We start from the raw sequence: 15392 nt of genomic DNA, 5'->3' as shown, positions 1-15392 counted from the left end.
ACCTTGCATTATATCCACGTGGGTTTCCTGCGTTACTTTAACCAAGTGTGTAATACGGTCTAGAGGTGCAAAGTCCTCTGCCAACATTTTATGAATAAACTAAACAGGTATAAAGATAATACTTCGCCTGGGACACACTGCGTAGAATCGAATTTCGTGATAATTTCTGATTAATCACTGCAGTCATCCGCCCTTCGTCTTATATGAAACTCGTTATTCTTCTCTACTATGCATATTTCGTGACCTGATTTCACGTAAAAGGAAAAAAGAAATTACACTGTCAGCTGAAACAGTGGTAACAAGTTTTATGTTCTGTTATTGTGTTTCCTGTGTTCCTACATCTACATCTACATATACACAATTACTCTGCTGTTCACAGATAAGTGCTGGCAGAGCGTTCATGAGCCATCTTAAATTTATTTCTTTTTGCTTTCCAGGTAGGTACTCAGTTAGCATCCTTCTTTAAAGTCCTTTAATCTTCTTAAATCCCTGTATTAACTTCAGGTGGTGCTATAACAGACAGGGTCATAATATCACATTACATTTAAAATAGCTAAGAAGCTTGAATGTACAATTGCATGTTGAGATCCATGTTATTTTGTTTAAGACAATTTTATGTTTCTGGTAACCTAAGGTCAAATGTTGGATGTGTTGCATGTGTGCATTTTAGCGTGGATGCACAGTAATGTGTTGTAGAACATAACAACAATAGCCTTCAGAAACTAAGCAATACACAATTTAATGAGTAAATTCAATCTCATTAGCTCCCTGCTTTACTGACTGGAGTTTCATTTATGACATTTTCTGGTTCCGTTATTCAGAATCTGCTATCCAACGAAGCATTATACATGTGTCTTGTTTTGCACCCTTAATGTTAGTGGATATTGCCCTCAGTAGAAAATAGCATTATGTGAACTACAAAATCTATATTTTCGTATTCCCTACAGCATTTTTCATAATTTAGGAGTTTTTATTTGTCCTGTTCCTTATAATCTCAATCCACTGCTTTCTTAATGATTAGCAGATCGTGTAGTCACTAAAGTGTTACATACTGCTACTGTCTTCAGCCTCCTACATCCAGTTCTCTATGAAGATGGGTATGTGTCAAAGGCGAGCTCGGATGTTGCAGTGCCTCCATAACTGCTTTACTCCTTGTGCGAATGGACTGTAGTTTCTCCTGTATTTTTTCAATGTGTGTAGTAATACATCTGTTCACGAGTAATGAAATGGATGTTGTTAAATTCGTGGCTGTTGGTGAACAATCTTTGAGAAAATTTTTTCCAAGCATCTTATATTTTAAGGTCTAGAACTCTTTCCCTTAGGGATGGGACTCATTACCGAGGTGAATTGTTTTGTCTCTCTATATCGGGAATTTCTTATTGAAATTATTCTGGAAGTAGATGTTTGGACCCATAAACGCACCGATCCAAATTTATTTCAACTTATTCAGTGGTGCATGAGCTGGGATGAAGGGACATGTTTTCTGCAGTCATTTTCGTTTCTTCTTCTGCTGACTGAATTTTTGGGTATTGGCAATGAACATTTGTGACTTTACATTTGTACTGCTTCCCAACACAGGTCTTTTGTAGCTGAATTAGTTTAGGTGATGTGACTGCTATGTTGTTTATGTTGTGTTAATAGTAACTTTCACTGAGATTTTACTTTACAGTTTTGATTTATTCTGTAATTTTATGCCGTTACTGAGTGTTTTGGTCGTTGTGCTTTCTGTAACGATCTGACTGCACTAGGTTGTGGCATATTTTTCTTAATATACCAAAGAATTTTGCTGTGGTAACAGTGCTTACTTTTGGTGAACTAGTCTCCTATTATGGGATGGTTCTCAATTTCTTTACTAATTTTTTTTTTTTGCCTGTTAGTCGCATTCACGGTAGCAAATACAACTATCAGTTTCCAAGTAGGTGCACTCGCCAGATGCAGCTTTCAGAAGGCTGCATTTCTGATATGGAAGAGAACTGCGACGAACTGAATTCTTAGACCACTGTTCACTTTCCAACTCAAACAATAAAAGGCGATTCCTCTGAGGTGAACACTGGCTTTGGGGGATTGACATACACTCCTGGAAATTGAACTAAGAACACCGTGAATTCATTGTCCCAGGAAGGGGAAACTTTATTGACACATTCCTGTGGTCAGATACATCACATGATCACACTGACAGAACCACAGGCACATAGACACAGGCAACAGAGCATGCACAATGTCGGCACTAGTACAGTGTATATCCACCTTTCGCAGCAATGCAGGCTGCTATTCTCCCATGGAGACGATCGTAGAGATGCTGGATGTAGTCCTGTGGAACGGCTTGCCATGCCATTTCCACCTGGCGCCTCAGTTGGACCAGCGTTCGTGCTGGACGTGCAGACCGCGTGAGACGACGCTTCATCCAGTCCCAAACATGCTCAATGGGGGACAGATCCGGAGATCTTGCTGGCCAGGGTAGTTGACTTACACCTTCTAGAGCACGTTGGGTGGCACGGGATACATGCGGACGTGCATTGTCCTGTTGGAACAGCAAGTTCCCTTGTCGGTCTAGGAATGGTAGAACGATGGGTTCGATGACGGTTTGGATGTACCGTGCACTATTCAGTGTCCCCTCGCTCGACGATCACCAGTGGTGTACGGTCAGTGTAAGAGATCGCTCCCCACACCATGATGCCGGGTGTTGGCCCTGTGTGCCTCGGTCGTATGCAGTCCTGATTGTGGCGCTCACCTGCACGGCGCCAAACACGCATACGACCATCATTGGCACCAAGGCAGAAGCGACTCTCATCGCTGAAGACGACACGTCTCCATTCGTCCCTCCATTCACGCCTGTCGCGACACCACTGGAGGCGGGCTGCACGATGTTGGGGCGTGAGCAGAAGACGGCCTAACGGTGTGCGGGACCGTAGCCCAGCTTCATGGAGACGGTTGCGAATGGTCCTCGCCGATACCCCAGGAGCAACAGTGTCCCTAATTTGCTGGGAAGTGGCGGTGCGGTGCCCTACGGCACTGCGTAGGATCCTACGGTCTTGGCGTGCATCCGTGCGTCGCTGCGGTCCGGTCCCAGGTCGACGGGCACGTGCATCTTCCGCCGACCACTGGCGACAACATCGATGTACTGTGGAGACCTCACGCCCCACGTGTTGAGCAATTAGGCGGTACGTCCACCCGGCCTCCCGCATGCCCACTATACGCCCTCGCTCAAAGTCCGTCAACTGCACATACGGTTCACGTCCACGCTGTCGCGGCATGCTACCAGTGTTAAAGACTGCGATGGAGCTCCGTATGCCACGGCAAACTGGCTGACACTGACGTCGGCGGTGCACAAATGCTGCGCTGCTAGCGCCATTCGACGGCCAACACCGCGGTTCCTGGTGTGTCCGCTGTGCCGTGCGTGTGATCATTGCTTGTACAGCCCTCTCGCAGTGTCCGCAGCAAGTATGGTGGGTCTGACACACCGGTGTCAATGTGTTCTTTTATCCATTTCCAGGAGTGTATGAAGTAGGTGTTACTACTATTTTGGAATCTGAGACAGGTGACATGGTACGTGAGAATGATATGGGTCAAGCAGAAAATGGAATAGAGGCAGTAAGAGCTTGTGGGGAGATAGCTGCTGGAGGAGACGTGTAGGGAACAAAGGCTAAAATCAAATAGGACAGTCAGTCAGCATGAACGGTCGGTTGACTTAACCGCCCTGAACCACGCGAGGTTCCAACTAACAGCACGTGGAACAACACAAATAAATAAAAGCTGATTTAAAGGTAAAATAATTAGATTGTAACATATCGAAAAGATTGCACAGACATTAATTAAAGGAAATTATCGACGGTAGGGCACTCCATAAATACGTTTCAAACTATCAGATTTCACAAAGCACACCTTGCTGCAATCAAAAAAACTCGTTCGAAAATACAAATAATTAAAATCACGAAATGGCAAAAAATGAATCAAAAGCTTTGATTAAGCTGATTTAAAGCGGAAAAAAACTAAGACATTGTTAACTGCATCTATCTATCCTCACATCCTAACATTCTCAACCCTGATGAACTTTCACTGCAATGCAGCACTTACCCAGGTCTAGCCTTGGGCCAAGCCAGAGAGAGAGCGCCAGTTCTTCTCCCTTGACCTGAATCCCCGCATCCAGAAGGGCTTTTTCTTAATGATCACTGCAAAACACATGACACATACCAAATTCCGCCTATTATAATAAAATTCTGCGTTATTCCTATGGTCACTGATCTCTCTGTCTACATCAAGTCAAAGATCTCAGGTGTTCTTACTTCCCTTGCTAAGTGGGGGGACTTTGAAAGCCGAAATGAGTCAGCCAAGATGTGACTGGCACATTTCATCATACAAAACTCAATGAGAAAAAAATCTGGTGACTCACTAAACAAAATAAAGAAATACAGTCTCCCTCAAGTCGTTGTTAAGTTGAGGGGTTTTAAGTAGTCACTAGTTATTTTTGAGGTTATGGGATCGTACTTCTACTATAGTTTTGACCGGTGTTTCTGCGAAAAGTACTCCGGTGTGTTTCTGCGAAAAGTACTCCGGTTCCTGCTGTTTAGATTACAAGGTCCGAAATGTCCCCTACCTTGGGGGCAGAATGTATCTCTGTGATGGCTATTTCTGTATAGCTGGAGTCTGAAGTTTGTTTGTTCTGGCTTCTGTGTCCTATTTACCATTCATCCCCACCTTCCCTCGTTAATTGTAATCCAAGCAGAAATCCTTTAACCACTTCTGTGGCGTCTGTGCATCGCCCCGGCAGAACCTGTCTGTCATTTACTGGCACATTCATGTCACACAGACGAAAAATCTTAGCAGGATTAAAAAATTATAAAAACTCATTCTTTCTTAGTATAGCTTCAAAGAACTTCACTCAACTTTGGAAATCCGACACTTCAAAATCCTGGTCATTATAATGCCATGCTTGATTCAATCCTGCACTGCGCTCGACCAGTTGTCTGCCAAAAATACCTCTCTGAACCTCTGATAGGACTCGCATTCTATTGCTGCTGGTCACATCCAAGTAGCAGTTCACCCTCGAGTTACCACATATGACTAAGAGGCCAAATTGAAGACAATGGTGACCAAGTTGTTAGATCCATGCACATCGATTATCATGTTTCTGTTGCCCTGAACACTTGGAATTTTTGCACTTGTAGAAAATGTACATAATTAATGGAACTCGTACCCGTGCACCATAGAGCAACCACACATCAGAGGGTAACGATTTTCTATTTACTAATGATAAGCCAGAGAAAATTCGAGATCACATATCAGTGTGTACCCACGCATCCTGGTCCGTGTAATGTATTTGCTGTGACTGGAGCGTTGACCATCGCCCGTATGCTTCCAATTACTGTTTGTTTATCTTTGCTTGGTTATTCCGGAATTCAAGGACGGAATTGACTTCCTCGGTCACATCAAGTCCAATAGCCGGAGGGCTTCCAGAGCCTTCTCTCACACTGCAAATCTGTTGTTAATAATGTCTCGACCGCTGACCGTGAGTCGGTCTATTGTATCTGATAGCACATGCTGAGCATTAATATACTTTTCTCCCCTGTTTCATCTAAGACTACTGGCATTCGACTGGTCTGTCTTTGATCACAGTTTCAAATGGTTCAAATGGCTCTGAGCACTATGGGACTTAACTTCTGAGGTCATCAGTCCCCTAGAACTTAGAACACATCCATGCCCGAGGCAGGATTCGAACCTGCGTCCGTAGCGGTCGCGCAGTTCCAGACTGTAGCGCCTAGAACCGCTGAGCCACTCCGGCCGGCGATCACAGTTTGTTCCACATTTTTCATATCTTTTCTATGGTAGTGATTTGATCACGTTGTTTTTCGACCTCAGCTAGCCACCTCTCAGACGCTGTTTCCTTGCATCGATTGATCTGCTCGACTTGCTTGTCTGTGATGTCTCTACCTCTCTTTCACAAATCATTTATACTGCCAAAACTTTGTGCAATCTCCCATCACATTTCTGCCTGGCCCTATCTCATTTTACCTAGATATTCTAGTCAGATATAAAACATGCTCTGACCACAGCTGTTTTCTGTTGTCGAAACATTGGGTACGTGGTTCACATGAGCATTACCATCTGGGGTGGAATTTAGAATTACTTCCTCTCTCTGAACTTTGGTAATCAATTGCAGAACATGTCTTCTGAGACGATACAACGTCTTCACTTACTTTCTCGTAATCTAATATCCTCATTTTTACCATCTTGTTTCTGTAGTAAGACTGTTTCTTTTTGCCGAAATGACGTCGTGCTCCTATCCTTGCAGCAGTTCACACATCACATGATCACAAAAGCAAATTCGGATATTAATACCCAACCAAAACTTGTAACTTTGGTTCCAACGATGATGATAAAAAAATGACAGAATGAAGACCATCAGAACACAAAGAAAACGCAAACAATTGCCACTCATTACACTCCAGCGGTATAATTAATTTTGCATTACTCTCTCTCTTTGGGAAAAAATATACCTCTTATCTTTGGGATCTAAATCTTTCATCGGATAAGCACGGTGTCGAACAGTCTTAGGCAGGGTCGCCATCTTATGCAAGAAGACGACTTAGCCTTGGCCTTATAGCAATTTTGTGAGTGGTATTGGTTGGATTGCGCAATAATCAGAACGCTCTCCGCTGTTCTAGTATGTGACCACTGAGAATCTGATCCAGATTATAGCTCCTGTGTATGATTTTTTGAAAGCATATAAATATATATGATTCAGCATTTATTCAAGTACTGGCTACATCTGTTAAATCTCATTAATAGTATTATAGCCTCCAAACTACCCGCTCACTACAGAAGGAAAAATCGTGTTTAATACATTACAGCTACTTAGCATTTAGACGTCGGACAGAGGATCACAGTGTGCGTGTGGGACGACATTCAGGAGAAGTTAGTACTACACCACTGGCAATCGGTTGGGCGGCAAGCTCCATTTGCCTCATGTGTGTGAATTCACATCGCATTAATTTTTAACTGTCATTGTTCGTAACATATCGCTCACAACCCCGACAAATTAAAAGAAGGATCGAAACTGCAGTAATTCGCGGAAGCACTCCTGTCACGTTGAATGATTCTCTTCGGTCTGAAAATATGGCGATATACACGTGCATAGATGAAGCAACATGTATACTTCAATGGCCTCTCAGTTCTCACATGAACAATAAATTACATGGATGTTTCCTTTCTCTGCTATCGGAGCTCAATGACTCTTCAGCTAATTTCTATCTAATGTCAGTCAAAGTGAATGCAGTGTTCACACAAAATTCCTCTTTTGGCGTCATACAGACCATGATGCACCCTGTTCTACATTTGACACTGGTTCAGAGGAGAATCCCCGAAGTTTTCGGTATTGTGTCTTTCGTAGCAAACTGCCCTCACCTGTGTCTTTTCGTGCTTTGCGTCACGGCTTTTTCGGACCAATGGGAGCGTTCCTTTCATCTTGTGGAAGCTACCCCTGCCAATCGCAAAGGGCCTACCTTTAAACTGCGTTGCAACATCTTCCCTTTTTCTCCTGAGTTTATTTCAGCCAATCGGACATTTTGTGCCACTACTGATGCCGAAAAGTTACACGCTTACATCATGAGGGTACCACGGGCCTTTCACGTGATCAATTGCCTCGCTCGTCTGTTTGTATACATCTGGAAATTCCCCACTGCAGTTTTCTAAGGAATTTCTCCGTCGCAAAAAGCGCCGGGCTGCTACCTGCTCCCCTTTCTATATCGCCCACCAGGTTCGTTTTCTCTCTTGCTGCAGGTCACCAACCCCTGTTAGAATCTTCTGTTGCATGGGGGCCATGATGGTGCAACTCGCATCTGCCCCCATACTAAAACGTTTTCTCCAGCAGCTTTTTTCACCTTTTGCTCATTGACATGCAGGATTTGGGTTCAGTGTGTTAATACTGCCGAATCGAGTTTCATCCCTTTGTATTACATACTGCACATTTTGATAGGCAAATCTGCTCGTTATCGGTGAAGAATGTCAGATGACATATCTTTCTACTTGTTACGTCACATAAAATCTCATGTAAGGTGCAAAATTAACATTCATTCAAGCTGCCACCTTACACTTAATTTTTTGTTGTTATTGCTGTTGCAGCATCAGATTCTGCAGCCCCTTTTCTACGAATTTTCACTCCAACACGCACGAAGAGGTTTGAATTTCTTGCCGCAAAACACATACCGCTCGGGAAGCAAAATCAACAATAAGTCCATAGCTTAACTGCTGTTGGGAACCATGACTGCAAGTGACGTGAGCCCAAATCAGTATTGACGAACAAAACCAGAATTACCTGACGCAACAGTGTACAGCAAAAGAGTAGCACAATGAAGTCCAGGTCCAGAAAAGCGAGTTAACTGTTGCAGTCAAAAATTGGGCTCAACGTCGAGATGCGAACGCCAGTTGCGTCCTTGGGGTCAGGTATGTATCAGTTTTTTGCGCAGAGTGCCAACCGCCATCTGCATATGGTGAAAACTATCTGCCATATAGGTAAAATCACTGCCACATCAGTCGACATATCCGTGGAGTGACGGAATACGCTTAGAACTACATTTTTCCCTGGAACAAAACTGATCTTGCCTTATACCACTCATGCCATTTCTGCATATAAATTCGGGTTAAAATTGCGCATCTTTGACTTACGAAACGTATGGTCGGGTATCACTGATACTTTTCATCACTTGCCCTCTTTGGTATTATGATCATTACATTCTTCTTACAGTCTCGGTTTACCTCATTTATCCATCATATCAGGTGGAACAGTTTAGTGATGATTGGTTCTCCTACAGATCATGTAGCTTGCTTCGATGTATGTCTTTCAGTGCTCTGTCACTTTATCTCCCATCTCCATTACATCCACTTCCCTTTCCACGATATTGTCCTGAAGTATCTCTACTTTCATCAAATTTGGTTAATAAGACGTTTGCAACTGAGCATCGTGAATTGGATAGTACAACGCTTCAGCGGTTCAACCAGTAAAACTATTTATAGTTGTGACTGAACCAATGGAAATATTTCCAGTGGTCACTGAATCACTAAAACTACAATGGTGTCCAAAATTAAAGCAACAAACAGCAGTCTCCCAGTCTTGCGTCTAATTCTTGTGTAAACACAAACTGTCAACAGATGTCTGTGCACGCGTGTTCTGCATGGAAGATGGCATTCTGGTCAATGGACAAACACTCCAATGATGACGTCAGGGCACCTATCAAACGAGGTAGCGAGTTTTGATTAGTCACGAATCCACACTCACTGTATATACAATCGCGGTTGGGGCAGTATGGCACGAAGAAGACGCCTATCAGACTCTGCGGCAAAGGGCCGTAAAAAGAATGGAAGCAGAACAGTCGCAAACTGATGTCACCCAATAGCTTACTAATGTGCTGCGAATACACAGAAAGATAGATCCTTTATCATTTAGCTACAAAATAGCAGGTCAGCAACTGGAAGCAGTTAATACCATAAATTATCTGGGAGTACGCATTAGGAGTGATTTAAAATGGAATGATCATATAATGTTGATTGTCGGTAAAGCAGATGCCAGATTGAGATTCATTGGAAGAATCCTAAGGAAATGCAATCCGAAAACAAAGGAAGTAGGTTACAGTACGCTTGTTCGCCCACTGCTTGAATACTGCTCAGCAGTGTGGGATCCGTACCAGATAGGGTTGATACAAGACATAGAGAAGATCCAACGGAGAGCAGCGCGCTTCGTTACAGGATCATTTAGTAATCGCGAAAGCGTTACGGAGATGATAGATAAACTCCAGTGGAAGACTCTGCAGGAGAGACGCTCAGTAGCTCGGTACGGGCTTTTGTCAAAGTTTCGAGAACATACCTTCACCGAAGAGTCAAGCAGTATATTGCTCCCTCCTACGTATATCTCGCGAAGAGACCATGAGGATAAAATCAGAGAGATTAGAGCCCACACAGAGGCATACCGACAATCCTTCTTTCCACGAACAATACGAGACTGGAATAGAAGGGAGAACCGATAGAGGTACTGAAGGTACCCTCCGCCACACACCGTCAGGTGGCTTGCGGAGTATGGATGTAGATGTAGATGTAGAAATGTTGTGCTGTTTCTCAGATGCAGCGACAATTTATAGAGACCAAAACAGTATCCCGAAAACCAAGACAGGGCTGACCATGTGTCATACACTGAAGGGACAAAGAAACTGGGACACCAGCCTGATAGCCTGTAGAGCCACTAGCACGCAGAAGAGACTTAACACGACGTGATATTAACTCGACTGAAGTCTGAATTAGTCCTGGAGGACATTGACACCATGAATCCTGCAGGGCTGTCCATAAAATCATAAGAGTACGAGAGGGTGGACATCTCTTCTGAACGTACATTGCAAGGCATCCCACATATGCTCAATAATGTTCATATCTGGGGAATTTGGTGGCCAGCAGAAGTGTTTAAACTCAGAAGAGTGTTCCTGGAGCCACACTGTAGCAACTCTGGACCTGTGGTGTGTCGCATTATCTTGCTGTAATTTCCCGTCGGAATGCTCAATGGACATGAATGGATGCAGGTGATCACACAGGATGATTACTTACATGTCAGCTGTCAGAGTCGTATCTAGAGGTATCTTACTTTGTGTTCTGCCTTACGTCAAGTCCTGCCATGGGGGAAGCCTCGTCAGAGACGTCCACCGAATGAGCGTCTAGGGAAGTGATTCCAGTGGTGGTTTACCGGTTTCTCCGACCCAGCCGGGAATCGAACCTGGGCCTAATGGCGTGACGGACCGCAGCGCTGACCACTCAGCTATCGGGGCGGACTAGAGGTATCAGGAGTCCCATATTTCTCCCACATCCTTAAAGAGCCTCCACCAGCTTGAACAGTCAACTGCTTCCATGCAGGGTCTATGGATTCATGAGGTTGACTCCATACACGTACACGTATATCCGCTCGATTCAATGTGAAACGAGACTTTTCTGCTCAGGAAACGTGTTTCCAGTCGTCAACAGTCTACTGTCTGTGTTGACGGGCTCAGGCGAGGCGTAAAGCTGGGTGTTGTGCAGTCATCAAGGGTACATGAGTGGTACTTCAGCTCTGAAAGCCAGTATCGATGTTGTTTTGTTGAATGGTTCGCACGCTGACACTTGTTGATGACCCATCATTGAAATCTGCAGCAATTTGCGGAAGGGTTGGACTTCTGTCACATCGAACGATTCCCTTCAGTCGTCTGTTGTCCGGCCGCAGCGATGTCAGGGATTTGATGTTTTACCGGATTCCTGATATTCACGGAACACTCGTGAAATGGTAGTACAGGAAAAATCCCCACATCTCTGCGTTGGAAATGCTGTGCCCATAGCTCGTGCGCCGACTGTAACACCTTGTTCAAACTCACTTAAATCTTGATAATCTGCCGCTGTAACAGCAGTAACGGATCTAACAACTGCGCCAGACACTTGTCTTATATAGGCGTTGCCGACCGCAGCTTCGTATTCTGCCTGTTTACATATCTCTGTATTAGAATACCTATACCAGTTTCTTTGGCGCTTCAGTGTATCAGAAAGAGAGGAGGGCTATTTGGCTGTTAGGGCCGCGACAACACCTTAGTACTGCACGGCAACAGGCATTTGACCTCGCAGCATCCACTGGGCGTATTGAATCGAGACAAACGGTGACAGAAGGCTTCGGCAGGGTGACATTTACTGTCGGAGGACTGTTGTATGTGTATCTTTGATGCGTCTTCACAGAAGGGAACGTCTGGAATGGTCGTCAACATACCACCCTAGACGTCCAACGGTGCACCAATGTTCTTTTCACAGATGAGTCCCGATTTGCTCTGGTGAGTCGTTCGTCAAGCGTTCGCATCTGGAAGCAACGTGGAACACGATTTTTGGACCCAAGTATTGTGAAGGACCCCAATGGTTTGGGCAAGAATTATGTGGACCATTCGATCACCCCTTCATGAAATTTTACGTGTGAATCGGCAAGGTTTAACTAATGTCAGGTACCGTGACGAGATCTTGGGACCTCATGTGCGGTTGATGCGAGGTGGTGTGGGCCCAGACTTCGTACTGACGGACGGTAATGCTCGACCTCATAGAGAACGGGTGATTGATGTTTTCTTGGAAATGGAAACTATTGCACGCATGGCATGGCCTGCTCGCTCTCCCGATTTGAATCCCATAGATCATGTCTGGGATGCACTAGGGAGACAGGTGCATCACGTGAGCACCCACCAACCTCTCTCCGAGACTTGTGAACAGCTCTGCAGGAGTAATGGGCATCATTGCCTCAGCTTGACATTGATGACGTTATTCACAGCATGATCCGTCGTTGTCGGGCCTGTATTGCTGGCAGAGGTGTTCACATCCCATACTGAACACATTAACCAGTTCTCCCGTGTGTGTGCAAATCCATTAAGTTGGAAAAAAACGAAGAACATTTTAGTCTACTGTTATGCATATAGCAGTTAATTATGTTCTCTATTCTTTACATTGTTTCTGCTTTAGTATCCCCCTTTTATACTGTATCGTGGCAAAATAAACACAACCTTGCAAAATGTTCGTTTGTTGCTTTAATTTTCGGTACGAGCGTATTTACAGCTGTGACTGAATCGATAAAACTATTTACAACTGAAATGACTGTTATCTGACTCTTATATCTCCTTTAATTACTCAGGTTTGTAGACTCATTCAATCTTTCAACCCTCTCTTCTTCGTATAGCTCAGGCTTGAGATCTGAGATCTCCATATCCCAGCAGCTGCTTCTCTTTTCTCCAGATGTTTCCTATATATGGCATTTATTTCCTAGAGCCGCGCCTGCTTCTACAGTTTTGTATATTCCCACTAGTCATTTCCGCCCTGCCACTTCGAAACTATCAATTCACGTTTTAGACGTGTGTTTTTCCTTGTACCTGCTAAATGTGCTAGATTCTTATATTTTCCTTATTTCATCTATTAAAATTATACCGGATGGTTATAATTAAACATTCCTATTCAACACGTTATAACACGGAAATTAATCACCGTAGGAAGACCAAACTTCGTAGCATTAATGTCAAGGGCGTGCGGAACAGAAATAATGCAGAATCAATTCAGTTGAAACACTTTTGCTGTGCTGCTACGGTACAACACATACCGGTAGCATTACTGCAACAAAAGGGATTTATTATGGGGCTCATCAGTGTCCATAAGAGTCTGAAAGCGCAGGATTGCATTCTGCACAGCAGAACGAAGCATGTCCGTAGGTTTGCTGCCTACATCTCTCGATATACTGCGCTTCAGAACAGCACATGTGTGAATGTTCCCCTGCTAAACACTATCCGTCAGGTAGCCCCACGGCCGAAAATCACAGGGAGTGAGGTCAGGTGATCGTGCCGGCCAAGCAATCGGAAACGATCGGCTGATAATTCGATCTTTTCCAAATGTGGTTTGGAGAAGCAGGTGAACTTCACGATCGATGTGCGTTGGGGCCCCGTCTTGCATGAAAGCTGTTGAGTTCAATGAGTCTCTCCTCTGTAGGGAGGTATGACATGCTGGTGAAGCGTATCACAGTGGCGCTGGCGAGTCACACTGCACGTCTTTGGTCCCTGAGCACCAACCTCTTCAAAAGAGAATGGGCCAATGATGAACGTATCCGTGAAGCCACTCCAGACGGTGACACGTTCACCATACAGAGGAACTTCATCACAATTACTGGAGGTGATGATCCCCGCACTCAACAATTCTACATCTACATCTACATTTATACTCCGCAAGCCACCCAACGGTGTGTGGCGGAGGGCACTTTACGTGCCACTGTCATTACCTCCGTTTCCTGTTCCAGTCGCGTATGGTTCGCGGGAAGAACGACTGTCTGAAAGCCTCCGTGCGCGCTCTAATCTCTCTAATTTTACATTCGTGATCTCCTCGGGAGGTATAAGTAGGGGAAGCAATATATTCGATACCTCATCCAGAAACGCACCCTCTCGAAACCTGGCGAGCAAGCTACACCGCGATGCTGAGCGCCTCTCTTGCAGAGTCTGCCACTTGAGTTTGTCAAACATCTCCGTAACGCTATCACGGTTACCAAATAACCCTGTGACGAAACGCGCCGCTCTTCTTTGGATTTTCTCTATCTCCTTCGTCAACCCGATCTGGTACGGATCCCACACTGATGAGCAATACTCAAGTATAGGTCGAACGAGTGTTTTGTAAGCCACCTCCTTTGTTGATGGACTACATTTTCTAAGGACTCTCCCAATGAATCTCAACCTGGTACCCGCCTTACCAACAATTAATTTTATATGATCATTCCACTTCAAATCGTTCCGCACGCATACTCCCAGATATTTTACAGAAGTAACTGCTACCAGTGTTTGTTCCGCTATCATGTAATCATACAATAAAGGATCCTTCTTTCTATGTATTCGCAATACATTACATTTGTCAATGTTAAGGGTCAGTTGCCACTCCCTGCACCAAGTGCCTATCCGCTGCAGATCTTCCTGCATTTCGCTACAATTTTCTAATGCTGCAACTTCTCTGTATACTACAGCATCATCCGCGAAAAGCCGCATGGAACTTCCGACACTATCTACTAGGTCATTTGTATATATTGTGAAAAGCATTACTCCCATAACACTCCCCTGTGGCACGCCAGAGGTTACTTTAACGTCTGTAGACGTCTCTCCATTGATAACAACCCTGTGTGTTCACCTCACCCGTCCGAGAAAAAATGAGCTTCGCCTGTCTATAGGATGGTCCAGGGATAACTCTCGTCAACTTCAGTCCTTGTGAGGATGTGGACAGCGAAATCAACACGTCGCTGTGCGTCCTGTGGTGCAAGCTGTTTTACTACACGGATCTTGAACGTGTACAATTTGAGAATGGTCCGATGCGCCTTCCGTACAATTAAAAACTGGATGTTCAACTGTCGTGACCCAGCAGACACACTGCCTGACGATCGAGAATTGTGCGCTGCATTGTCTGCCATGGCAACAGCGATTTCATCAACCACCTATGGTCCAACTGATGGTCGGCCTCTTCCGGGAGCGACGCCCAGTTCTCCAGTTGATTCGACCCTCCACCATAAATCATCATCATCATCCAGTTGACTCGAACTTCTTCATCATGCTCCGCATAGCAGGTAGAGAATGAGGACCCTTCCGTAATCCTTTCAGCCGGCGATGTTCTCCAAGTGCGGCTGCAGCATTACTGTTACACTCCTGGAAATTGAAATAAGAACACCGTGAATTCATTGTCCCAGGAAGGGGAAACTTTATTGACACATTCCTGCGGTCAGATACATCACATGATCACACTGACAGAACCACAGGCACATAGACACAGGCAACAGAGCATGCACAATTTCGGCACTAGTACAGTGTATATCCACCTTTCGCAGCAATGCAGGCTGCTATTCTCCCATG

Source organism: Schistocerca cancellata, chromosome 3 (genome assembly GCF_023864275.1).
Source record: "Schistocerca cancellata isolate TAMUIC-IGC-003103 chromosome 3, iqSchCanc2.1, whole genome shotgun sequence".
Classification (NCBI taxonomy): domain Eukaryota; kingdom Metazoa; phylum Arthropoda; class Insecta; order Orthoptera; family Acrididae; genus Schistocerca; species Schistocerca cancellata.
The sequence above is the reverse complement of the archived record's forward strand: the minus strand, read 5'-3'. Positions refer to the sequence as shown.